This window comes from Mastigoproctus giganteus, chromosome 6 (assembly GCF_048544385.1).
Source record: "Mastigoproctus giganteus isolate SK-2022 chromosome 6, ASM4854438v1, whole genome shotgun sequence".
Classification (NCBI taxonomy): domain Eukaryota; kingdom Metazoa; phylum Arthropoda; class Arachnida; order Uropygi; family Thelyphonidae; genus Mastigoproctus; species Mastigoproctus giganteus.
In genome coordinates this window covers 134,975,190-135,001,909 of record NC_143580.1, presented here as the reverse complement: position 1 = coordinate 135,001,909, position 26,720 = coordinate 134,975,190, and the positions used below count along the sequence as shown (strand labels likewise).

At 38.1% G+C, this 26,720-nt stretch overlaps 1 protein-coding gene across 2 annotated transcripts in view; it reads right to left on the bottom strand.

Moving 5' to 3' along the window:
* The window catches only part of LOC150084595 (beta-1,3-galactosyltransferase 1-like), a 39,085-nt gene extending 17,349 nt beyond the window's left edge, over window positions 1–21,736 (bottom strand). The window contains exons 1-2 of one of the 2 annotated variants that reach the window (XM_090376503.1): window positions 21,623–21,712; window positions 21,357–21,423 (exon numbers count right to left, since the gene is read on the bottom strand). The gene's annotated coding sequence lies outside the window, so the exon portion shown is untranslated. Of the gene's footprint in view, window positions 1–21,356; window positions 21,424–21,622 lie in introns of both variants that reach the window. The other variant, XM_090376500.1, reaches the window with a different exon arrangement.
* Window positions 21,737–26,720: the final 4,984 nt, after the last annotated feature.

Here is a 26,720-nt window from a genome sequence, read left to right as displayed (position 1 = left end):
AATGTTTTGGCTCATCGGTGTAAGTACTTATTACGTTACAAAAATGATTGCAATAAGAAGTCATAAGCAGAGCAATTCGCATTGTTTTTGAGATTTCCATGTTAATTGTATGGTTAATATTTCGTAGGTCCTCCTTTTTCCCTCAGTACAGCAGCTATCAGATGTGGTATTGATTCAACAAGATGTCGGAAGCGTTCGGGAGGTATGGCCAACCAAACGGTGCGTAATGCGGTCAGCAGTGCAAGTATGGAGGTGATTGGTGCATCCAGACACCTGATATGCCTTTCCATAGTGTCCCACAAGTGCTCTATGGGATTGATATCGGTGGAGTTCGGAGGCCAATCGATATGCTGGAAGTCAGAACTGTGTTCCTCAAACCATTCCTGCACAACAAGTGCCAGATGGCTCGGCGCATTGTCATCTTGGAAGACACCATCACTGGAAAAAGTGTAACAGCGGGGTGTACACAGTCAGCAAGGAGTTAGACGATAGCGGAGACCACTGATACGTTGTTCCACATGCACCAGGGGTCCAGTTTCCTGCCAGTGAAACATGTCCCACCTCCACTGGCCTGCACTTTTGATACCATGCATGATGGATGAAGAGCCTCATGTTGTTGACGCCAAATCCGTACACGACCATCCACGGTGTGGAGTAAATAACCAGCGCACCATCCAGTCTTCTAACGTCCAACTTGCATGCTTTGCACCAGGCGAGTCTTTTACGCCGATAACCTTGTTAAGAGAGGATGCCGTGGGGGTCGTCTGCTGGTATAGCCCATACGTGCGACACTCTTCAACACTGCTGCGCCTGTTCGCCTGTACTAGTCATCGAACCGGCGCTCACCTCTAACATCAACCTTTCGCTGACCTTTGCAGTTTTGCCGTCGGGTCGTTATTTGGCCATTTTGACGCCAATCCTGGTACACTTTAACTATGGCGGCTCTCGAACACCCCACCAGTTCAGCCGTTTGGGAAATCGAGGCACCAGCTCGTCGAGCTCCCACAATCTGTTCTTTATCAAAGTTCGATAAGTCCTTCCTTTTACCCATCACGCTCAGAATTTTACTACCTACTGAACCACTGACACCTTATCTATGCTACGTAGGTCGACTAACTCCGCACTCTCGTACCTCACGTGGTCAACGGGTCGCATTCAATTTTCATAGGAGTAGTCATAATTCAGTGATCACTCAGTGTATATGAGACCATAGTGGTACTTTTTTTTTTATACATTTTTTTTTTTTTTTTATCTGAACAGCCTTGAATTTAACTGATGGCGTGAGACGCTGTAGTTCCATATTCTGCCATTAGGATTTTAAAATTCTTAAATTTTTCCAAATTTTTTCGATGGTCGGGTTCGGCCGCTGAGAATAGTTTGGCCACCAATGGACTGTTAAATTTAAAAAGGCGCTTGTGTTTTTGAATTATACCTGGCTGATATTACAATAATGATTATTGTGAGATCAGAAGACTTAATTACTGATATAACGCGTTGGAAAATTCATGTAATATTTGCTTTCTTTTCTGGAGGTATAAGGATCTAATTCAGGTGGTCATGTATTTAGGTTCTGGATCTACATAAGCAAAGATCTCATCTTAAAATATCTGAGCGTATGAGAAGCATTAAAATTTTTTTAATGCTTCTCTTGGAGCTGCGAACGCATCTCTGTATATCTTTTTTATTATTGGTTTGTTTTGGATAGCAGTTATTTTCTGCTTGACAAGCCACTTTCATTTAGATTTAAGAGAAAGGAAACTTAGTTAAAGGAGATATTCTTGTGAAGTACAATTATCGAAATATGTTTGAGAGTTCATTTGAGGCTGAGGTACTTTGGATTCTCGTAGCAATTTTAATGGACATTTTAAGTAAGGAGTAGGGAATAAAGATATATGATCATATCATCCAGGGGTGGCTTGTTGGTAGGCGCTGCGGAACTGCAACACCCCCCCAGCTTTTTAAATCTAAATATACAGTCAACGGAGTTATATGAAATTTTGTGAAGAACAATGCAATGCAATGAACATTTTTATTTACACCCATATAATATACTCATCCTCTATTTCCAATAATCATTTCAATAATAAACGAATAAAAACACGAAATCGTTTTTAACTTTGAAGTTTAACCGCTGGTGGAACTGTGCGCTACGCAGTTCACATTTAGGCCTCAGTGGTTGAGTTGAGTCAATCAATGCCTAGTTGGCAGGTCGCCAATACGATTTTTAGAGGTGATAAAACGAGTCAAAGGAACTCCGGACCGAGCAGTGCCAATTTGAATAGTGCACCAAACTTGAAAATTTATTAGTTTTCGAGATACCCCAGTGTGTTAATGGTAAGTGTCCAGTTAATGTTCTGTAGTATTTTTAACTTGCTTGTTATTATTACCATCGACGTCTACATGTCTTATAACCAAGGTAATTTAATGTAACTTTAAGGAGCAGCACCCCTGTACATCAGAGTCACGAGCCGCCACTGATTTCATCCACGAGATGATTTTCTTGAAGAATGATCTTGCAAATACGTTGGCCTTATTAGAGATGAAAGTTCTAGGTCATCGGCATTTGTAGAGATGCCGGAGCTAGATTTCAAGAGTGGTTGGAATTCTTCTACAAAACCTGCTTCAGAAAGTTGTCCCTGTGGATTTCTTGAGGCAGTTGAGTGGTGATATTTGTAGTGTAGGAAGGAATCTGTAAGAAAGACTTTTGGATGTAAATGGTATTGTGAGGGTAATCTTGAAACAAGCATAGTAGATTTCCTGGTCATACGAACGCTTTTTTCCACCCTCATTGGACGCCACCAGCGGTGACGCCAAATGAGGGTGGTCAAACAAAAGGGTACACGTGACGTACGCTTGCTTTGAGTGACCGGAGTTCAAGCCCGTGACTGATAAATTTGGGCGAAAAAACTGCGGCGGAAAAAAGTACACGAAACACTCTTAGCATTCTATCTCTGTAACTGTGAAGGGATCCATCAACGCAAGATTTTTTCATAACGATGAGTTCAAAGTTGCATGTTTTTTAATTACTAATTGCGTTCGATTTTTGAAATATAGGTGTGCTAATCTCTTGGAAGAAATTGCGTTGCTAAGAAAAGCACGAACGGATAATATTTTGTGGTGTTCAGTGCTACTAGCCTACCACCTTCATGTTGTTTCAAGTAACATTAGAAACAACACAAAAAAGTAGGCTTTTATTATTCTGCTAGGAAAATGAGAACAGTAATTTTAATAAATGTGAAAATTAAACATTTTCGGATTTATCGGGGCTGTCGTTCTAGGCAAAAGTCTCCGTACCGTATAAGGTGAAAGAAATATAGCATGATGAACTTTCATGGAACTTGCACTTCCCTCCTTCACCAGGAGATTTTCTCCCTGACCATACACCAACTGGACATATACTACTAATGCTTGTAACATAATCAAAAACTGTGGAAAAAAACGCTTTAAAGTGTTGAGTGTACAAAAAACATTTCAAACTCTACACAAAACAAAGCCGGAATGGATCATTTTAATTTCAATATGCTATAAATGCCCACCAGTGCTTATCCGCTTGTAAAACAAGCAAAGAGGAGCATATGATTACAATATTCAAAGGTCAAGGTCTTTTTAATGGACGAATGAATTCACATCGTTGCATATCCTTTGACTGTATTCGCTTCTAGGCTCCAGCGTTTCCGTTTGCACTGAATGGAGTATTAATTAAAACTGTTTTGAAGACGATTTTCAAACACAGTAACCGAAACGGTAGCTGCTGAACTGGTATTTACTTTTGGTTGATCATCTGACCTTTCGCTGAGCGTTTAGCTGAAGTCTTTAGAGATGGATAATTACTCATTATGCAAATAAAACATTGACCATTGTATGTGGTTTGGCCAGTTGATTGAGTTGCATTTGCGAACCTTTTGGGGAAAAAAAGAGAAATTTGTCTTTTTAGAAACTATTGCTCAATTCTGATGTTTTGATTGTAATGTAAATTTTATTCCAACAAATAGAGAGTGAAAGAGAAAACAGAGCGGGCAATAGAGAGAAGGATGAGAGAGAAAGAGACGAACTGTTAGTTTTAATATTATCTTAACAAAATAAATTAAAAGGATAAATTCATTATTTCTTTTAAGTCGAGGTAAAATCATATCATGGTGTGGATGAGTAATTTCAGGGTATCACTTCCGTCTTCAGCGAAAAAAAACATAACATTAGCTGGTTAACAATTGTTAGATTACATTTATTGCCCAAGGTTTGCATTCGTTTTTGAAGTTAAACATTAAAAACTGAAAGTAATGCATTGTGATATACCACGTTGCAGATTGACACAGTTTATCTAAATTGTCACCATCAAACTCTCACCACACACACACAGGGCACATGACAACAATGGGGTAAAATTAGACTTCCCAGCATTGGCTCTTTTCTTAAGGGCTTGATTCCTTCATATTGTCATCTTCAAAAAGATGCACAACACACCCCCACTAGCTCACACTTTGGTAAAATTGGGTATCATGCATATGAATTACTGTTACAGGAACAACACCCAGGCTGAATTGCACCCCCCCTCATGCGCCTTTGGATTCGTTTAAATCTTTTGATTTCAAAATATTTTTGGTATGATCAGGACAGTTACTAACCATTTAGTAATTTTAACATTTATTTACGACTCATTTTGTGAAATTCTAATTTTGATGTCGAGGTACAACACACTGAGCCTTTTTCTGAAACGCAGGTTGTATTCTTATTATCAGGTATATGAGTTGGTAATGGCAAGTTGATCCAACCTTTTACTTGGATCAAAATGGCTGTTAGCGAAATGTCTACTTAACGATATGCCTTAGGTAAAGCACAATGTAGCTAGCTTATGTGATTATGTACTCGAGACTTCCAATGTCCTTGTCTTGAATCCACGTGGATAGCACAATGGTTTTACTCACCATCTTCCACACACTGGCTGGAAAAGGCCAGAGTTCGAATCCCATCAATGACCCGAGAAACTTTCACGGAGTTTTTTCACTCCGTGGCTGAGTTAATCGGCCTCAAAAGTAGACAGCAAGGTTTATTACCCCAGAAACTTGAGTTTTTCGCCCAGAAAAACAAATCCACCAGAGAACGCACGCAATTAACGGACATAGTGGACACATGTCCACTATGTCCACTATGGTTAAAGGATATAGTGAACACATGTCCACTATATCCCTTAGCCATAATTATGAGAGACCCCTTGGACTCAGGGGAGGTCCCCACGGACTGGAGATGTGCAAATGTATTCCGAATTCAAGGGGGATCGAAGGGTGACATGAGTAATTACAGACCAGTTAGTTTAACTTCTGTTCCGGATAAAATAATAGTCACTGGTTAAAGATTCATTGCAGGATCATCTAGACAAGACTGCAGCAATAATTCAGACACAGCATGGGTTTGTTAAGGGAAAGTGTTGTCTGACAAATTTGATAGAATATTATGATGTGGTTACAAAGGAACTGGATGCAAAAAATAATTTTGATATCATATACTTGGATTTCAGGAAAGCTTTTGACATTGTTGCGTATGGAAGACTATTGTACAAATTGGAGCAGAATGGTATTAAGGGTAAGTTGCTACAATGGATAAAAGGATGGTTAAGTGGGAGAAGACGGAGGGTGGTAATTAATGGGTGCTGCTCTTCGTGGACTAATGTTATTAGTGGAGTCCCACAGAGTTCGGTGTTGGGTCCTCTGTTGTTTTGTATATTTATCAATGATATTGATGAAGGTATATCAGGCTTAGTGTCGACGTTTGCAGATGATACAAAGGTTGGCAGGGTTGTTAATGACAGTAATGGCAGTGTGCTACTGCAACAGGATCTAGATAATTTGGGCAGATGGGCTAAGAAGTGGCAACTGAAGTTTAACCTTGACAAATGCAAAGTACTGCATATGGGTAGAAGTAACCCCAGAGAAACGTACCAACTGTGTGGTACTACACTTAAGGTGGTAGAAAATGAAAAAGACCTGGGAGTAATTGTGCAGGCAGATATGAAGTTTTCTGAGCAATGGAGACAGGCTGCCAGGGCAGGTCATGGGGTTTTGTCAATGATATATAGGAATTTTGCTAGCAGGGAAAAGGAGGTGATTATCCCTCTGTATAAGGCAATGGTCAGGCCACGCCTTGAGTACTGCGTACAGGTCTGGAGGCCTCATTTTAGGAAGGATGTAGATTTACTTGAACGTGTACAGAGAAGGGCAACAAGATTGGTGAGGGGAATGAAGGGATCCTCTTACCAAGAGAGGCTTAAGTTCTGCAAATTGCAGTGGCTGGAGACGAGGCACCTGCGCGGTTATCTGATAAATTCAAATTAAGAAAAGACGGATGTAGAATAGATGTGCGGAAATTTGCCTTTAGCCAGCGGGTGGTTAATTGCTGGAACAAATTTCCATCTGTCGTTGTGGAAGTTGATAGGTTGAATAAATTTAAGGAGGAACTGGACAGGCATTTGGAGGGAATGGTGTAATTTTTTAATTATTATTTTTTTTTTTTTTTTTGGCTGATGCTGCATAAGCTCATACACTTGCTTTCTTGCATCACATGCCACTACTACTACTACTACTACTACATGGGCAGATAAGATAGCTCTTGGATGGCCCTCATATGACACTTTTTGTCCCTGTCTGGATTAACACGTATAGTACATAGTGTGTCAAGACTATATTCAGTGCCTAACTTCAAGAAAATGGGTGGGAGTGAAATAAAATCGAAATACATAACTCTTCCAGCAATTTCTTAGCAAAATCATTTTCTAGGTGTTGCATGCAGAAGGTAACTATAGTACTTTATACAAGAGGTTTATATAATATCGGTGTAGCTACACCATAAAATTAAACTACGTACGTAGTGCAAAGGCATCGTTTTAATTGTATCTCATATTGTGGTTACTTTCACAACGAGATACCAGATATTGCACTACTTCGAATAAGTAACGCTTCTCTAGTAGAGAGGACTACTGTTACTTATTCTCAGTGGGCACCACCACCGACACCAGAAGCGGCCCCAGGTCTATCAGCACCCTGTCCGAGAGTTTTTGGTGCGCCCTCGCCGACTTGAAATTTACCGCAAATCAGTGAATTTTCGAGATATTTTGTGCCCCCTAAATTCTGACGCCGTGTTCGAGGGAACTACTCGATCGTGCCTTAAGTCGGCCCTGACCCATTCACCGTTTCAAGGCTTGTTGGCCTACCGTCGGTGGGTGGGCAGGTACTCTGGTAATGCAAACATGCCATCACAGTTGCGAAGTTAATCCCACAATATGAGAGAGGCCAAATGGTGAACAGAATGATACTGTATTTAAAGACTAAATGCACAAGGCATAATTCCATATGGGTTTAAATTAACTATACAATATCGGTATTATATACTGTATAGTTAATTTAAACTCAATATACATACTGTATAGTTAATTTAAACTGGAATTATGCCTTGTGCATTTAGTCTTTAAATACAAGAGGTTTATATAAGAGGAGTTTATATAAGTTATAAGAAGATATATAAAAAGAGGAAGTATTCCTCGTAATTTTAATAATAATGTTTTTAGAGTTGGCTGTGGTCCAAGGTAAACATAAGTGTCAAGTACTCACACTACCAGCTAGAATCCACGCGCCGTATCAAAAAAAAATAAAATAAAATAAAATAAAATAATAATAAATAAAAATAAATGCATAGCCTTTTGACATTTAAGAGCTCTTCCGTTAACTGCTGAAGTTGTAGTCTTTTACTTCCCTCTTATTAATCTTAAATTTTATTGAGTCGTATAAATAGAAAACACATTTGATACAGTTCAGCCTGCAAAATCACTGATTTTTAGAAAATTAATAATTTCAATATGAATTAATAATAACTTTGAATTATTAATAACTTAGTAATTATTAATAATTTTACGCTTTATAGAAACAAAAAATCACAGCGTTACGAAAAAAGGGAAGTTTTTAAAAATATATAAAAGGATAATTGGCTGGTTACACATAGCCATGCAACCGGCAAATAAGACCCACTTAGTTTTCTAAGGTAAACGTGGGTGAAATTAAATAGCTTACTGCCACATCGCACTGAGTGAAATCTGTGATGCCTTACTGACTGAGAGACAGTTGAAGCATAAAACTACGCAGCAAGACTTGGAACATAAAATCCATGAAATACGAGCAGTGGAACGTTAATAGGAAAATGTATATCGAAATTTAAAATAATAATATCTGCGAGGAGTTTCTCTCAGCAGTGCATTACAGAATACATCGAACGACACAGAAGTTAACCAGAGAAGAACAAAAATATTGTTCGTCAACTCATCTTAAGCTGGACGTTATGATCTCAATCAATCAGTTGTCTAAAGGAAACCAGTAATGTTATATTTAAGACGCCTTCTGGATGTCCGTTACACCCATTGCGTTCTTTCTACCAGAGGGTGGAGTTAGTTTAACCATGTCAGTTGCCTAAGGCCAACCTCATAATAACATTGCATGCAGAATGCATTGACACCAACGCCTGTAACACATTCTCTTATGGCAGTGTTTCCTAAAATATGCTGTGGAAATCCTTAGGGCAGCGCTTTTCAAATTTCTTTTGGCCGCGAATCTTTTGTAAATCGAAATCTCCATGAAACCCAATAAATTAAAAACAGTAATGCATGTGCAGAAACTAAATTTAAAAAATAAATGATGAAAAATTAACGGAACATTTGCAGAACCTCTAGGATCTCTTTTTAAAACGCCAGGGTTTTGCGGAACATACTTTGCAAACCATTACTTAGACAGTTTTGAAATTTGAATCTTTCAGAAATTCTCATTTCATACGTTATCTGCCCTCATTCATTCAACGCACAAACAGACATAATGAAGATTGTAAAATCATCTATTTCTTATTGGAAACCTCGTGGAACTTAGTCATAGTAACATAGGTTTTAACCCTGGAAAACCAATGTCCTATTCCTAGGGCAGTGATGGCGAATCTTTTCCATAGAGCGTGTCATTTTTTACCTTTTTTGTTTGCGCAAATAGCTTCCCGTTTTCGTAGGTTTTCCAACTTTTCGTTTAAATCAGTCCAATAATAAATTATTGGGCTGATTTAAACAAATTTTTCCATTTGCTTTATGTTTGTTTTCATTCAAATTCCAAAAAATTTCCTCTCAAGCTTTTCTTGTTATGTACTTTGCTTGTTGAGTAGTTTTTCAGGTACAGATCGAAAGCATAATCTTTTCGCACACGGGCTCTGCACTATACTTGAGGGATATCCAGAGGGAAGTGGCTATGATAGAAGACCCGATGAGAAACCAACATTATTCAGACAAACAAAAGGAGAAAATGGTACGTGTTGAATGAAAACTTAAGCAAATAGATGCTTACAATTTGGATTCGAGGTTTTCCGAAAATAGTTCTCAGAAGCAGTCCTGGATTGAATTCTGTAATAACAATGCGTCAGTGAGATTCTGCTAACCTCTGAACTTATCGTCTGGTAGGTATTATGTCCAAAAGAAATCTTTAAGCAAACACTTCTGGAGTCCAGCTTTATATCACTCTTCACTTATGAAGCTCCAGTTCTGGGAGTTTGCCAGCTGTATCCTTGTTTAGAAAATATTTTTCACCTAACTAGAGGGGAGAGAAGGTAATAAGGTCAAAGCTGTACACTACCTGTTTAGCTGTATACATCCTTATACATTTCCCGTAAGGTCAGCCGTGTGACTAGTAATAAATGTTCAAGGACGTTTATCATATAGAGAACGCATTACACATGCTAAGGTCGTGTAGATGCTCAGACAGGTGTGATGAAGGACGGTTATGTTTTTCAATAAACAACAGCGCGTGTTGATGGCTCTTTAAACTTGCTAAACTTTCCTTTCTCTTTGTAATGTTACTTTTTTTGAGTTCTAACATTTGTGAATACCAAAAAATAAATAGGCGAGTTTCTTTCCTGATGGTGATCCAACATATAAGGAGCACGCGCACTGTTTACTCTCTTATATTCTAAGACAGCAAGGAACAAATGTTTCAATTCTATCCTATTTTCTCATTTGTATTTTTAGCCACGCATTCCTTTAATATTCACCAAATATATATTCGGTTTTATTACAGATTCTGCTGCCCTGAATTCATTAAATCCTCATAAACTTAAATTCATGTACAAACATAAAAAAAACAAATTGTTTGAGGATTTTGCAATAAAATTTCAGAAAAAAACTTATAGATGCCAGGCATCCTGAGGATTAGATCTACTGAAATTATATTCCAGTGGTTAGCACTGATCAAAAAAAAAAGTAAAGTGCAGCCATTATCAACCCACTGCAGGATGGAAGCCTCCTCAACAATTCATGCTGAGGGAAATGGACCATAATCTGCCACGCTGGTCCAGTGCTGGTTGGCAGATCGACCGTATTCAGCAGTCAGGGGCTTGAACCCCGGTCTACTCAAAGAGCGTGTGTTACTGCACTCCCGCTCCTGCCCACTCGGCTAAGGTGGTCCTGCGTCCACCTTAGCCGAGTGGGCAGGTGGACGCAGGACCTGCTTAAGCACTGATTAAGATCGCTATTATTCCACATCAAGTGGAATGAATTCGTAATCATCTAATTAAATATCATCTTAATCATCTGACCTTATAAAATCATCTTATTAAATATTCAGCTTAACAAAGATAAAGTTATGATAAAGACAAAGATAATCTTGCTTCATTTGCAACTACTAATGCTAATAACAATACTAAAAACTTTATTATTACTTATAAAAACAGGCTTAAGCACCAACTGGTATGAAATTCCTATAAAATCCATAATGGATCAACCAGCAGAACGGATACCATAAAGGATCTCTAATTTTACATTTACATTTTTTAAAAAGAAAATGTTTACTAAGCACCTTTGTTTTACAAATACAGTATCCCATAATACAACGATGATTATGGCGCACTACTCTTTGTATGTCAACGAGAGATAACGACCTATTTTGCACTCGGTGCTTCGTGAGAAACTTGACTGCGGCCTCCCCCTTCCTCGTGTCCTAAAAAAACATCGAGCTTTTCTCAGCCGCTTTTTGTAATCATCTATTCCTCTGTCCCTCCATCTTCTAGTAAGACCAACCAGGGTCGTGTTAATATGGAAGCCCGAAAGCCAAGACTGGATTTTGCAGAGTGCAATGGCGCACTTGCTCCACTGCCCCAAGGTTGCGTGGGAGAGGGTGGATCAACACAATTACTGTAAAAAGTAAAGTTTTATAGTTTTTAATATTTAAGGGCACTGTGATCATCACAAATTTCGTATTGTTAGTAGCAATAACTTTCCGTGGCCTAGTCAGCACGATGCATCGCCGTCTGCTATACCTTTGAGGAGATCCGGGTTCGATTCTCGTCCACGACTGGAGGAATTTCTAAAGTTCCCTTAATTCGGAGCCTTAGTTAGCTGATCTCGGGTAGACAGTGTAAAGCCCATCATACGTTATTGCGGTTTTAATCTACCACAACATGCAAATAGATCAGTTAACACACACACACACACACACACACACACACACACACACACACACACACACACTTGTAGGGGCCGTTAGTACACTGGTGTGCAAAACTTAAGGACCAACACTATTTCTAAAGGTTACAACCATAAAATCAATCGAAACAGCCTGTGGTGATTTTCATAACTGTGGCCGTTCAGCAGAAAGCTGGTGCACATGATAAAAAATTGAATCGTGATGAGAGCGCTCACAGAAACATATAAAAGCAGCAGTTCAGCAGTTATGTGCAAAATTACCGAATGGTGAGCACGATCGTTACAGACGTTCGATTGGTTTCGTACAGTGCTACAGACAACGAAATGGCCAGTAGACAACATCTGGATGACTTTACCCGGGGTCGAATAATTGGGAAGGTCAAAGTGCGAGGAGTGTGACTGAAGAGTTCGGTATCGCCCCTAGCATCGTCCCACGTGCGTGGTCTGCCATCAGAACGACAGGTACAGCTGTTCGAAGGACCAGTGGTGGTCGTCCACGAAAAACAACGCCCAGTGATGACCTCTGTATACTCCTACAGGCCAAGAGGGACCGACACCAGACAGCGGGATCCATTGCAAACCAGCTGCACAGGACGCAGGATATCGCGGTTTAATGTGGCCAGGCGACTCCAAAAAGGTGGACTGTTTGCCCAATGCCCAGTACGCTGTGTCCCTTTAACAACTGCCCATCGGAGACACCGTTTACAGCGGTACATCAAATACAAGGACTGAACAGCAGCGCAATGGGCTAAGGTACTCTTTACTGATGAGAGTAGATTGAGTCTCAGCAGCGATTTGGAGGTCAGCTAGGCTGGCGGGAGGTTGGCACACGGTATCACCCCGCAAACATCACTGAAAAGGATGGATATGGCGATCGAGGTGTTCTCGAATGGACGTCCATCCAAGAACGTCCATCTTAGATGGACGTACACAACTTAAGATACTGGAAGGCGGTACTGTAACCGGTGCACGCTACTGTACTAAGATAATCCTTCCCCATGTGCGTCTGTTCCGAGGTGCCATTGGCCCCGAGTTCGTGTTTATGGATGATAACGCCACATCCCATCGCACTGCAGCTGCTGATATGCTTTTGGAAAGTAAGGACATTGTTCGTATGGATTGGCCTGCCCGTTTCTTCCGATCTAAATCCCATCGAACACATATGGGACACTCTGGGGAAACGCATAGCGGCACGTCCACACCCACCAGAAAATGTTCGCCAGCTGAAGATGGCGCTGACAGAGGAATGGACGATGTTACCGCAAGAACTTATCAACAACATTGTTCTAAGTATGGACAGGCGGTGCTGTTGTTATTTGGTTTTTAGGAGCATTAGCAACTAAGGCCACATTGCTCCGGGGATATGCGGTGGTCATTCCCTGACCTTTCCGCATCCTCCGTATTTGGTGGTCACGGGCTCGAATCCCGGTCTAATCAGTGCCCAGGCGGTGCAAAGCCTGCATCGACATTAGGGGTGGCCATATCTCCTACTGAGGACCACCTCTTCCCTTTGTTCCATCTTTGGAAGTGATGCATCTGTATCATGGCAGCCAGTGCTATGTTGCCATTTTTGAATAAAGTCCCTCTGCACCGTTTTGTTTCCGTTGTTGTTTCTTTCATCATTTCTGTACGTCACGAGGTTCCTTTGGTATGCTTTTTCCATATCTAGGCCACTCCTATGAGGAGCTACAGGTGAAAACCTGACTGGTCCTTAAATTTTGCACGCCAGTGTACCAATATTTATTGCTGTTAGTGATGTTCTTGTTTATATTCCGGCACGACCACCAGGTCATTGGAGTTTACAATAAATCATCAATACAAACGTTAATCGTATTTATAGTTACGGGCTCGAACCCCAGTCCACTCAAAGAGCGTGTGCTACTTGTATCCTCGCTCCTGACCACTCGCTATCTAGCCACCAAATGCATCTATTATATCAACACTGAATTAACATCCAATTATCTTTAAAATAATTTTTATCCTGCAGTTTTTTTCTTTTTCTTTTTTTATGAAATTACAAAAATCGTGAAAATGTATCGGAAATTGAACAGTAATGTATTGTATCCTGCAATAAAATAAACGACTGCGTAAATTTATTTTTAAACTTTTGTACTGTATTATGTTTGGCGTCTTTCATAACAACAATGAGGTATTCATTCGTGTTATTAGGTTCTCCTATATTGAGTCAAGATGGTACTGATGATGACGGTATATGATGATCATATTGAGTTAAGATGGTCAAGATTCAACTATCGTCTCCTCCCTCTCCCAGATTGACCCACTGACTGTCAGAATAGCATTTATTTAACGTACTGTACGTTCATTTCGGTGACGCCTATGGAGGCGACGTCTGCATCGCCTACCCACTTGCGGAGGACCTGCGAACAATATAACAATATGGCGGAGATGGTGCACGTAATACATACACGCGGTACAAGGTCCTTTCATATCATCGCGTTTTTATATTGGTGTTTTTTTTTTTGTTTTTTTTTTCACAGATTGGCAAAAATACTCATGCGTTTTTTTTTAATTCTTCCATATATTACATTCCTTTGATATGTTTACCAGATTTTTATGATGCTATTTGCGTTTTAGGGGTGATAATATAACTAGTTACTAAGTTTTTGCTATAAACTAAATATTTTCCTTTTCGTCAGCCTGGTGCTGTCATTTGATATGCTGATACCATCTCATTAACGGTACATGCGTGCTGAGTGACACTATGGTGAAGGAGGACTGGTGCTGCTAAACAACGATCAGCATTAAAACCATGCCAGTATATTATAAGTATGTCTGTAAAGATGTATGTGTTCGGATTTGTATGTTGTTTGGGATGAAAAACCAAGAAAAACTCACGGGGTAAGAATCTTACGCCTTCTGCTCGAGAGGGACTAGTCTCACAGAGACTGAATGCAGTCCCTAACGGGATTTGAATCCAAACCTCAGTGAAGAGAAAATTGTGGAACGCGAATTTGAAATTATAAAGAACTTCAAAGCACCAAATAATTGGATGGAAAGATTCAAGCGGCTTTGAGGCTTCAGATTCAAAAAAAGAAAGCACAGTCAAAATTAAAGTGACTGTAAGTACCGGTTTGACCAGGACAATCCGATTTCAGAGACCTTGTTCTGGTGTCCCGGAAGACTTAGCAAAACATCACATTTGTACCCGTTTAGTCGTATGACGACGGAAGAACTCAAAATGGTACTTGCACTCTTTAAAAAAATCTGATCGCGTTTATAAAATCTTTATTACCTATAGGCATAGAATAGAGTACGGTTTTATAATGAATATTTTAAATACAAGGAGGATAAAACTAAAGAATGAATTTTGACTACTACTCTGGACCATGGGACGCATCCTTTTACTCATGCTCGGCAGCCAATTGTCAGTTAAAGTTTTTTTAACTTTAGAGCGAGTGAGGCTATAATTTAAAGGGGTGGCCCAAAATTTTTGACTCCCCAAAAAGGCAGTTTAAATTCAATACTGATTTACAGAAAATGTTAAGTTTTATTAATAATAAAAAAAAAAAGACTTAAAAACGAACAGGAAGAACAGTTTGATATTTGTGGAATGAAATTTTCTAATGCTCGTGTGTTGGTTTGGTAAACGATCAAGCAACTGCTGAACTTAGCATAATCGTGATTTTCAATTACAACTGTCCTCCAGTTATATGAATTCTTTTCTTCTTCATTCATGATGCAGTTTTCAGTATCAATGGACAAAAGTTGCAAGAGTTTCTTTTGCTGGCCTCTTTTCTCACTGGGTCTTGGTTTTTCACTTTCAAAATCGGATTATCTCATTTTTAGGGTTATAAAAATATCTGTTCGTTTTAGCTAATTATACCACCAAATGCAACCACGCAGTGTTCCATGCAATATTCTCGTCTAACTCTTAATAAATACAAATCTTAACGTCCGAAGGCCAAAATATCCAAACGACCTTAGAGAATAAATGTCGTCATGAACAACTGTCGATGTTGCGAAGATATTTACAACTTTTTACGGCAGCGAAACATTTCCGTTTACGAAATACAAGGATGGGATGGATGATCCTTAGATAACGAAACTGTTTTGAAAGAGCAGTGTCTATTTAAACTGGACATCATTATACCTTTATTTAAAATAAAATGGCTGTTTTAAATATGAAAAAAGTCGATAAAAGTATTAACTAACTATTAAAGTTTTACAGATGTATAATGATATTTATTAACAAATATACAGTAATTTAATCTGGCGTGCAATATATAAAAGTATTCTTTATATTATTTTCCCTTAACTGTTGCTTTGAGACGGTCATGACCGGAATTTGGAAACTATTTTCGTGAGTTGTTCTAATTGAACACTTTGAAAAGATTATTATGAAAATATTATTACAGATTTTCATTTAGCTAATGCAACTAAATAAAATAATCATTGGTTTCAGTTATTTATCAAAAGCACATCGCGAAGTTGGTGTCTCTTTAATATGTTTCTCAAGGTACTAAGAAAAGTGTCTATATACCTGAATATCAATGTCGGATTAAGGTACAGTCTAGCAGGGCCTTTGTCCGGGACGCCATTTTTTAAGGGGCGCCAAAAACAGAAGAACAATGAGGCAAAAATATCTATATCCTTAGTAAAGGGCACCGAAAAATCATTCTGCCCGAGGCGCAGAAATACTTTGGTCTGGTACTGCTGCAGGTGCCCACTGTGGGACCTATCCTGAAGGTTTATGTTTATAAATTTTATGTAAAAGACTGTTGTGAGAAGATTTAAAAAATAAAATAAAATAAAAAACTCCACTTTCAAAAAATCCATTTAAATAATCAGTTCTAATTATTCACTAGAATTTTCTAGGACACTTTAGATAGTGCAGTAAGATTAAAATAGTTTTACTCAGTCCTAAGATGGAAGCGACTTATTTTTTTTTCTCTATGATTAATTAACGTAAGAGACTGGTTTCCCACCATTAACTAAGACAAAAATTCCATTCATTAAGAAGTAGTAGGCCATTAGCAACTAAGGCTATATTCTGTTTTATGGATGAAAAACCCCAATTTATGGGAGAAAAACCATGCTACCCTCACCCGGGACTGACTAACTCAGCCACGTTGTAAAAAAAGGTCCATAAAAATTCCTCGAATTCAGGTCTCTTCTAGCCGATGTGGGGGAGGACGGTGATTCTACCTCGAGAGCGAGAAACTATAAGAAATATGATTTTGTTTTTCTTAATGCATTCAGAAATTACCTATCCCCTCCCCCCAGTGAAAATATGAAACAAGTGCTGTCTGTATGATCTTCTTAGGAAATAGAATTTTTACGAAAATACAGGACGGGTTGTAACCTTAATTATACTTTCGCTTAAACTTTTAGACTGAAGAGAACTGAAGCATTAATATTATTTTATTCTTTAAATTATAGCCCAGTTTATTAAAACCTAATTGATCGCATGTGTACACAATACATTTAAATTGGTGCTTTAAACCTTGCTGACAAATACCTGTCACATTATTATACAAATTATTACTCTATCACGTTTATCTAAGCCACAAAACAAGTTTTTTCACCTTCTTTTAGTAATTTGATTGCTTGTTATATATTCATCGAATATCGCTAACCACATGCATTCGACTACAATTAACGAACTTCACAGAAATAAAAAAATATATCATTTATTAAAAATACTTATTTTTTACTTGCTTGCATATATATCATCTTCCTTTGCTTCTTGTGGAAATAAGAAATAATCCGCTGCATTGTGAAATTCCATATAGCTGCGAAAATTGTGATTATAAAACGGATAGACAATTTAATTCTACATATTTGTTTTTATACGCTCTTATAATATTTATGACTACGAAAACCGGTCATCTGGTAACTACTTGTGAAACTAATTTTCTTAATAAATGCATATCTATGTAAAGTAACTGACTTGATGTTATAAATTGGTTTTTCTCTGCATCTTCCACTTTGGTGGCCCCCATGGTAACACTGTCATTATTTCCTAGAATAGCCTTCTTTAGAGATGCACATTCTACTGCTTTTTCTGTTAGGGACACACCATCTATCAACCGTGTCAAGGATCTTTTTAATGAATGCCCTTGTGGGTAGCACAGTTGGTGAATCGCCGTCCTCGCCCACACTGGGTGGAAAAGACCCGCGTTCTTATTCCATCAATGATGCGAAGAATTTTTATGGGCCTTTTTCACAACGTGGCTGAGTTAGTCGGTCTGAGGAGAGTGGTTCTTCTATCCTCGAACTCAAGTTCTTCGTCGAGCAAACAAGAAAATCGACAACAGAAAACACGTCATTTACAGACATAATATATACGGCGCAATATGGGATAAGTCGCTGATGTGCATAAAACACTACAACAACAACAACAAAAAGATAGTTTCTTTTTTTATATGCAATACACTTTGTTCACATCGCGTTTAGCACATGCAAAAGTTCTTTGGGAAAACATAGATTCATATACGTTATATATGCAAGAAACTAGTGACTAATTAGAAGTGGATAATAGAGACACTGGTCATGAACAGCTACAACTATTTCCCTATTTTCACAAAACCCATCAAAAAGCTTAGACTGTTTCTGACGCTTGTTATCTCTTACGTCTGCAATGGATAAGTGACTTCAAACGCGGATTGATTAGGTTTCTACAAGGGAAAATAAGTCCATGCTATGTCTTATGTACTATGGATATAAATTCTATAAGTTATATTTTTCTTTATGGGACGAAAAACGATTCATCGAAGGGATTTGAATCCAGGACATTTCTGTTCAGGAGGAACAGGTTCTTGCTGACTAAGCAAAAGTAAAAAAAAATATGCATTTACCATGTATGGGGTTTAGGGTTGAGATGGGCGAAGATGCTTGGGAAGGTACCTGCAACTGGAGTTGAGTTTCTGTAGACTGAAATTTTTAGGAAATACATGTGATAGAAAGCTCTTTCAAAGAAGAGAAGTAGAAGGGATAAATGAAACAAAACGTTATGGATCCGTGTCTATTTCTACTTTATGCCATTTTTGTACTTGGTTAGGAAGACAGAACTGCACCATCAGAAGAAAATTTAGTTCGGTGAGTTGAGAACTGAACTGTAAATGAATGTTGATTCACGTGTTCGAACTAGTTTGGATGAAATGGGCAGAATCACAAATGAAAATTCAGAAAAAAATAATAATACATATACAGTATATATATGATTGGGTGTATTAAACAGAAGCCGTGATAACATAAAACCACTTCTTCGGATATTCTATCTCAACTTGAATGGAAGGACAGATTAGGCGAGTTTTCTTCCATTTTATGAGAAACCTGGGAAATAACGTGAGAACAGCATGGAATGCAATAAATTTCCATTTTATAGTCTGGAACGATACAACCAGAAAATATATTAATACACTGATAAAAATCTTCAAATCATCACAACAGATGAATACTTGCTCTTCGAATGGGTGTGGGAAGTATAAACATTAGCTTTTCCCCAAATGAACTATAAAAGAATTTAAGCTTGAGTCGATTCAACAAGGTTAGTTACCACCATCAAATACTGATCAGTGAAATAAATCCTCCAGGCATCTGGAAACTTTAGCAATATATAGTTTCTTATTAAGCACTCTACGTCATTCCCCACCTTCACAGGTTAGATAGATTTTTTTCTTTCTTAGATTCTACAGGTAGTGAAAACCTTGATGCCATCCTGCACCCTTTCGTCAAGAGAATCCTTACAGAAGAATCCTCGATAACATTCATTCGCTACTACATCTCGGACTCCACCACGTGTCCCTGGATATTCTGTATTCTTCAAGGATGAACGTGTATATGCAAAAATCTTGATTCTTCTAATAATTATTTAAGATACAGTGGTACTACTAGCATTGCACATTTTAACTTCCATATCAAAATCCTGATATCTTTGTCACGATGAGTATTTGTATTTGTTTCTGCCAAACGCAAATAGAAAGTATCATTGTTATTATTATTATCTAGGCATGAGATTCGAGTGCTTAATCCAAACGAAAGATGAAATTTTCTCTTATACAAGATACCACAAAAGGTCTTCTATTAAACAATGTCTCGTATAATGAACAGTAAAGCAGATACAGTTTCTTGACAGACACTTGAAATTCAATTTCAATAGAGCTAATTGAAAGTGAATTTCAAGTGTTTGCTAATGTGAAATGTCCTGAAACATGGATCCTGACCCTCGCATATTCAAAATAATGAAGTGATGTTTGCAGCTGTTAAGTTCACGACTATTCATGGAGAAAATAAAGGTGAACTACTTGTACTTCAGTACTTCTGTAGTTTAATTCTGCGGACGTAAAACACGTTGATGTGAAACATAATTACCCTTCCTACACAGAATTACTTATTCATCTACATCACAATGGCTGACTCTTATTCTCATTCCAAAAAAGGTAGCTTCTTTGATTATGCCCAGCGATTGTTTTTAGTTTCCGTTATGAAGACTCTTGAATTACTAAAATATCACACTCCTTTGACTCCAAAATCCAGTGAAGAGAAGCCCCCTTCCTGTCCCTAAAATTTGGTCATGTGCTTTTATTTTGAAATGGTGATAACCTCAGGTACAATTATAACCAATTATGTTCAAGGAACATTATAATTCATTATGCTGCTTTGTCGATTTTCAAAGGATATAGGATCGTGAGTACCCATTTACCGTGTTTAGCCAAGTAGTAAGATGGGGATAGTTCATCCTGGACAACAAAGTCAAGTAGGGACGTCTTGCTTACTAGTGCAACAAGCTTTGCCACAAGAAGATTGCATTTTTTGCTTTGCCCCAGGCGCAAAAATTCCTTGCTACATTACTGACTGAGGTATCGAAGTCTGCTCATCCTTGTAAAGCGATTCACGAAAAACAGGTTCAGGCGATCACAAAAATATGAATCCCAATAAAAAGTTAATGGTTTCGTAGAGACCAACTTCTCTTTAACGCTGTATCAGAAGTAGAGAAAGAAAAAAAAAAACTATTCGCTTTGAAGAAAGGGAAGAATATATCCTTTTATCATGTGAAGGTTAATTCTCGTTGTAACTATCATGATGCTACTATTTTTAGTCTCATCTTGCAAAATCCTCCAATGCGGGGATCATTCTGGAGTATACGCGTAAACAGAAAAACTTATTTAAATAACAAAGTTGATCGCTGTTGTTTCATTCCGATAAACACCTCAACTATGGCTTCTTCCTTGTAGAAGGAGGAGGAGCAGAGCCTGCAGAGAAATATAGACCTGGATTAGAATGAAAGGAATGGCAGGTAATCAGGTATGTAGGTCAGCTCAAAAAAATTGCATACATCCAGACTTGTGTTACTGTCATGTGGTATATTATTTTTATTACGCAGGCTCTCTAAGCGACCGTAAATTTGCCAAAATAATGTAAAATGAGACGTTAACCCGACTGACAAAAGAAAGTTTGAATTCAACGAGTCTAAATGTGTTGTGTTCCAACGAATAGTTTGTGAGTCGTGAAATATAAACCATCCCTTCTGAAAAGATGGTACCGGTGACGAATATTATACTTACTTTTTTTACATTATTAATTCATAATTAATTCAAGTCATTACGTATTTATTATGATTTTATTTTTTATTTGTTTTAGTAGCAGTTATACAAAGAACGTTTGGAACATTAGCATCAGAATTTGCAGAAGAGATTCATTTGAATTAAGGTCAACTGTTAACAACGAAAATAAAACTTCATACTACATGAATAGCTTCAGCAAAATATATGTCAGATAATTTATTAAAAACATAATTTCTAAAAAACCGTAATTAATCACTCTCAAATATTATGTGCGCGTACACTCACGCGGTTACACGCACACACACATCTCGCGCTATAAAATGAATTAAAAAGAGAACACTTACGGTCACGCGGCTCGTCAGACACGTCAAGTTACAAAGTAGTTCGGTTAAACCCCCAGACACGGTAGTTCTGTCATAGAAACAAAAACAATAATTTAAGATTAGCTAGAAATTGCAATCCAATGTTAATGTCATAGCAGCTCTAAAATCTCCAATAGGATCGGTTGCATTTCAGTTCATTGTTTGTTGTCTCTTTCATGAACACAACCAAAGGGGCTTCTGAATGTCTGACTACCTACACTAAATAAAATACATAACATCAAACTCACCTAAACGAGACATCCAGCAAATTACATGCTCGCGCTTCGCAAGAATTCGCCCAAACATCTGACACATCGAAATTACTGGACAAGGGATGTTTATGTTGCCCCCGGCTAGCAGCTTGCTATTTTGTCGTCTGGCCCACATTCCACTCATCTGCTGGTCACGGATGGTTCTGCACCGCTGCCATCTAGTGGCAAACTTTGAAGATATTTTTAATAAATGGAGAAATAAACAAATTACCCTTACTGGATATGTTAATTCATGCACTGGTGTGCAAAACTTAAGGACCAGTCAGATTTTCACCTGTAGCTTCTCATAGGAGTGGCCTGGATATGGGAAAAGCATACCAAAGGAATCTCGTGAGGTACAGAAATGATGAAAGAAACAACACCGACACAACAGCGGAAACAAAACGGTACAGAGGGACTTTATTCAAAAATGGCAACATAGCACTGGCTGCCATGATACAAAGGCATCACTGCCAAAGATGGAACAAAGGGAAGAGGTGGTCCTCAGTAGGAGATATGGCCACCCCTAATGTCGATGCAAGCTTTGCACCGCCTGTCCATACTTAGAACAATGTTGTTTATAAGTTCCTGCGGTAACATCGTCCATTCCTCTGTCAGCGTCATCTTCAGCTGCTGAACATTTTCTGTTGGGTGTGGACGTGCCGCTAAGCATCTCCCCAGAGCGTCCCATATGTGTTCGAGGATTTAGATCGGCAGAAACGGGCAGGCCAATACATACGAACAATGTCCTCACTTTCCAAAAGCATATCAACAGCTGCAGTGCGATGGGGTGTGGCGTTATCATCCATAAACACGAACTCGGGGCCAATGGCAATTCAGAACAGACGCATATGGGGAAGGATTACTTCAGTACAGTAGCGTGCACCGGTTACAGTACAGACATCCAGTATCTGGAGTTGCGTACGTCCATCCAAGATAACGCCTCCCCAGACGAGAACACTTCGACCGTCATATCGATCCCTTTCAGTGATGTTTGCAGGGTGGTACCGTGGGCCAACTTCTCGCCAGATTAGCTGACGTCCAGAATCATTGCTGAGACTGAATCTACTTTCGTCAGTAAAGAGTGCCTTACCCAATTGCGCTGCTGTCCAGTCCTTGTGTTCGATGCCCCACTGCAAACGGTGTCTCCGATGGGCAGGTGACAAAGGGACACAGCGTACTGGCCGTCGGACAAACAGTCCACCTTTGTGGAGTCGCCTGACCACAGTAAACCGCGATATCCTGCGTCCTGTGCTCCTGTGCAACTGGTTTGCAATGAATCACGCTGTCTGGTGTCGGTCCCCCTTGGCCTGTAGGAGTATACAGCGGTCATCATTGGGCGTTGTTTTTTTTCGTGGACGACCACCGCTGGTTCTTCGAACAGCTGTACCTGTCGTTCTGAAGGCCGACCATGCACGTGAGACGATGCTATGGGCGATACCGCACTCTGCAACTACACTCCTCGCACTTCGACCTTCCTCGAGCTTCCCAATTATTCGACCCCAGGTAAAGTCATCCAGATGTTGTCTACTGGCCATTTCGTTGTCTGTAGCGCTATATGAAACCAATCGAACGTCTGTAACGATCGTGCTCACCATTCGGTAATTTGCACATAACTGCTGAATTGCTGCTTTTATCTGTTTATGTGAGTCCTCTCACCACGATTCAAATTTTTGCATGTGCACCAGCTTTCTATTGAACGGCCACAGTTATGCAAATCGCCACAGGCTGTTTCGTTTGATTTTGTGGTTGTTGCCTTCAGAAATAGTGTTGGTTCTTAAGTTTGCACACCAGCGTGCAAAACTTATGAGAGAGGATTGAGAGACAGATCCTTGATTATGAGAGGGTATTGGAGACAGATCCTTTCTGTATATGTGGCGAACAGGAGACTTGCAAGCATGTAATTTTTTTATGTCGGGAGTATGAAGACCAACGGCAGATCTTGATGGCACATATTCCTGACTTATCATTTGATACAGTGCATTTACTTATTGCAAATCATGACTGTTTTAATTCATTTCAGGAGTTTTCAGCTGCTGTTTTTGCAAGAAGAACTGTTCTCAGAGCCTTTCTTTGAGAGGCAAACCTGGTGAGTGGATTGTCTTCATGGAGTTTCACTATTTGTTTCTACCTCTGCATAGCAGCTGGGGTGCTGGACCTTTTCAGCAAATCCAGAAACACTACAGTGTAAATTTTTGTTTAATAGGAGATAGTTCCAGCCTTAGCGTCACCACCAGTTGGGGTTGGGTAATGTGTTATCTTTTGTATGATCCAATCAAGAACTATAGGATTATGTTTTATATTTTAATCTAATAAAGTCTTTTGATCGTCAACATGGATCTGCTACTGAAGAAGCTCACACAGTTTGTAGTGTTCCGATCTACTTTCAATTGGTTACACAGCTTGATAGGGAATAAAGCTCTCAATATATTAAATATAACGATGAGTTTACCCATTGCTTAAATGAGACCATGGTGTTCCACAATGATCAGCACTGGGCCCCTTTTATAATTTTTATTAATAACATAGTCCTACAAGAAGTCTGTAGTTGTAGATTTATAACTTATGCATATAATGTAGAGATGTATGGTCAACCACGGCTATGCATCTTAAAATCATCTTTAAATATGCATATCTTTTCGCCCAAGGCAAGCCTGAATTTTGCTTCTACTTTAGACACCATTTGCTAGAACTCTTTCCTGTAGTCTTCTTATTGCCATGGTATTTGATACTTAGTAAAGCCCAAGTAGGAAAGGTGGTCTGGGGATTATTCTCGGAAATATATTTGAATTTAACATTATTCTACAGGTTGGGCATATTCGGGGACGCGCCAAACTGTGGTGTAAGGGGTGCACAGCACCCGGGCGGCAGGTTCCAGAAAGCATGAATTAGATTATTAGATGTCTGATGGAAGAAAAAGATTATCGGTGGCTGCATATCGAAAAACAAGAAAACGTTAAAAACTCAACTAGGTCAATTGCAAAGTTTTTTGAGCCGGCACCTTCAGACAAGTACACGTAATGCAACAAGGTCTACAGAAAAATTGTCAAAACTATCAAATATCAGTGATGAAAAATAGGATGAGGTCAGTCAACGTTCTGTATCTTCAAAAGGTTTTTCTTTGGAAACACCATCGCACAGTGTGGTGGTTCATTCACCTACATCTAAAGATAGTGTAGCGGAACGTACCCTTAACATAAGTGAAAACTTGAGATAGCGAACATCATGAAAACAATTTTCATGATCCAAGCTTTTGGCCTAAAATATTAAAGGATAAAATTACAATGTCTTTAAATGAAACAAGCCCAATTCAAATTCTAGTTTTCCTTTGGATAAAATAACAGATCATTTTCTTCAGCGTATTTTCACAAATAGTAGAGAAAAAATTCATAGAGTTGGTTAGTATATCCAAAGTCAAAAAATTCTTTATATTGTTTTTGTTTTAAAATTTTTAATAATAATATTAACGCTTTTGACGATTAGAAATAGTTATCAAGATATATAGAAAGACACGAAAAAAGGTGAACATTTTAAAAGTTTTAAATCATAAGTAATTAAGCTAAATAAATCTATAAAAATGATAAAATGGTTGATGCGATCAATGAAAATTTAATAAAATTGCGATCAATGAAAATTTAATAAAATTGCGATCAATGAAAATTTAATAAAATTGGGGGGAGGAGAAAGAGGTGAAGATCAGTAATTGAAAAAATATGCAATTCAATATTGGCAGGGAAAAGTTTAGTGTTGAGAGATCGTTATAATAAACTGCTCAAAGACAGTAAATTGAATTTGGGAAAATGATACAATTTTTTTAAAAAAATTGATAGAAAAATTGCTCAATTCGATGATATCATGGCTGAACATGTTAACCGTATTCAGAATAACAATAATAAAACCATATTATTTAGGCGATAAAATGCAGAACGAAGTTATTTCTGTAATTGTCGAAAACATAAAAATATAATTATAGATAGTTGAAATCAAGCAAATATTGTGCAATTATGTTGAACTGTACTCTCAGTTTAAATCACGGAGAACAAGTAACTAAATGTACGATTTGTACATTTAAATAACAATACAAAAAAATTTAAATTAGAGAACATTTTCATAGCCTAAATTTGGTCGTGAATGAGGCAACAAGTGTCTCTAGAAATTGCAAACTTTTTCAGAATTTTTCAAGAAATATATGTTTTATTTTTGGCATCGACATACAGTTGCCAAAATTTAAAAAAAAATAGTTTCTAACATTGTGGGTAAGTAGGATCGATGCAATAAAAAGTATTGAGATATAATTTGGATGTAATTTATGATGCTCTATATATTCTAGTTAATAATACTTCTAGTAATAATGATGCAAAAAATTTAGCTGTCTTTATTACTAAAAATAAAATCATACAAGTTTATATGTTCCGTAGTGATTTGCCATGATATTTTAACAAAAATTAACGTGTTTAGTAAATTATTGCAATAAATAAAACAATAAAAAAAGCAAACGCTCAAATGGTAAAGTATAGTTATTTATTTAAAATGTATATCCTCCCCATGCTGTGGTTTCCCTACGCATACATTTTAAATGAATGGCACTATACTTCTCCATCGGAGTAGTGCAATACCGGAGTACCTCTTAATGAAAACGTCTACAGTGTAGTCTGCTTCTAAGTAGAAGCAATCTTAGTTTATTCAGTGCTAAGTAAAGATTGAGGCTATGTCCTACTTGTACAATTGTTTTCCAATACATAAGGCCTTTTGCCCTAAATTCGTCGAGTTTGGATTTAACATGATTCATATGGAGAAACAGATGAAATACGATTATGTATAATGTCATAATCTTTCATGTTTTATGGGAAAATGTTTTATTTCTGTAAAATGGTTTATGAGTTTCGTCTATTGGAAATGTAATTCATTAATAATTTAATAAGTTGTTTCCCTTTAGAGATTTCTCTTAACCTGTACGTTCATCTCAATCCCTTTTGGCTGTTGGAATGGCTTTTACTTTATAGGCAACATATCAGCCTCACTAAAACAGAAAAAACTTGAACCAGTGGTCAGTGAGTAATCCGGAAAGTGATGAATAAGAAGTTTTTTCTTCAAG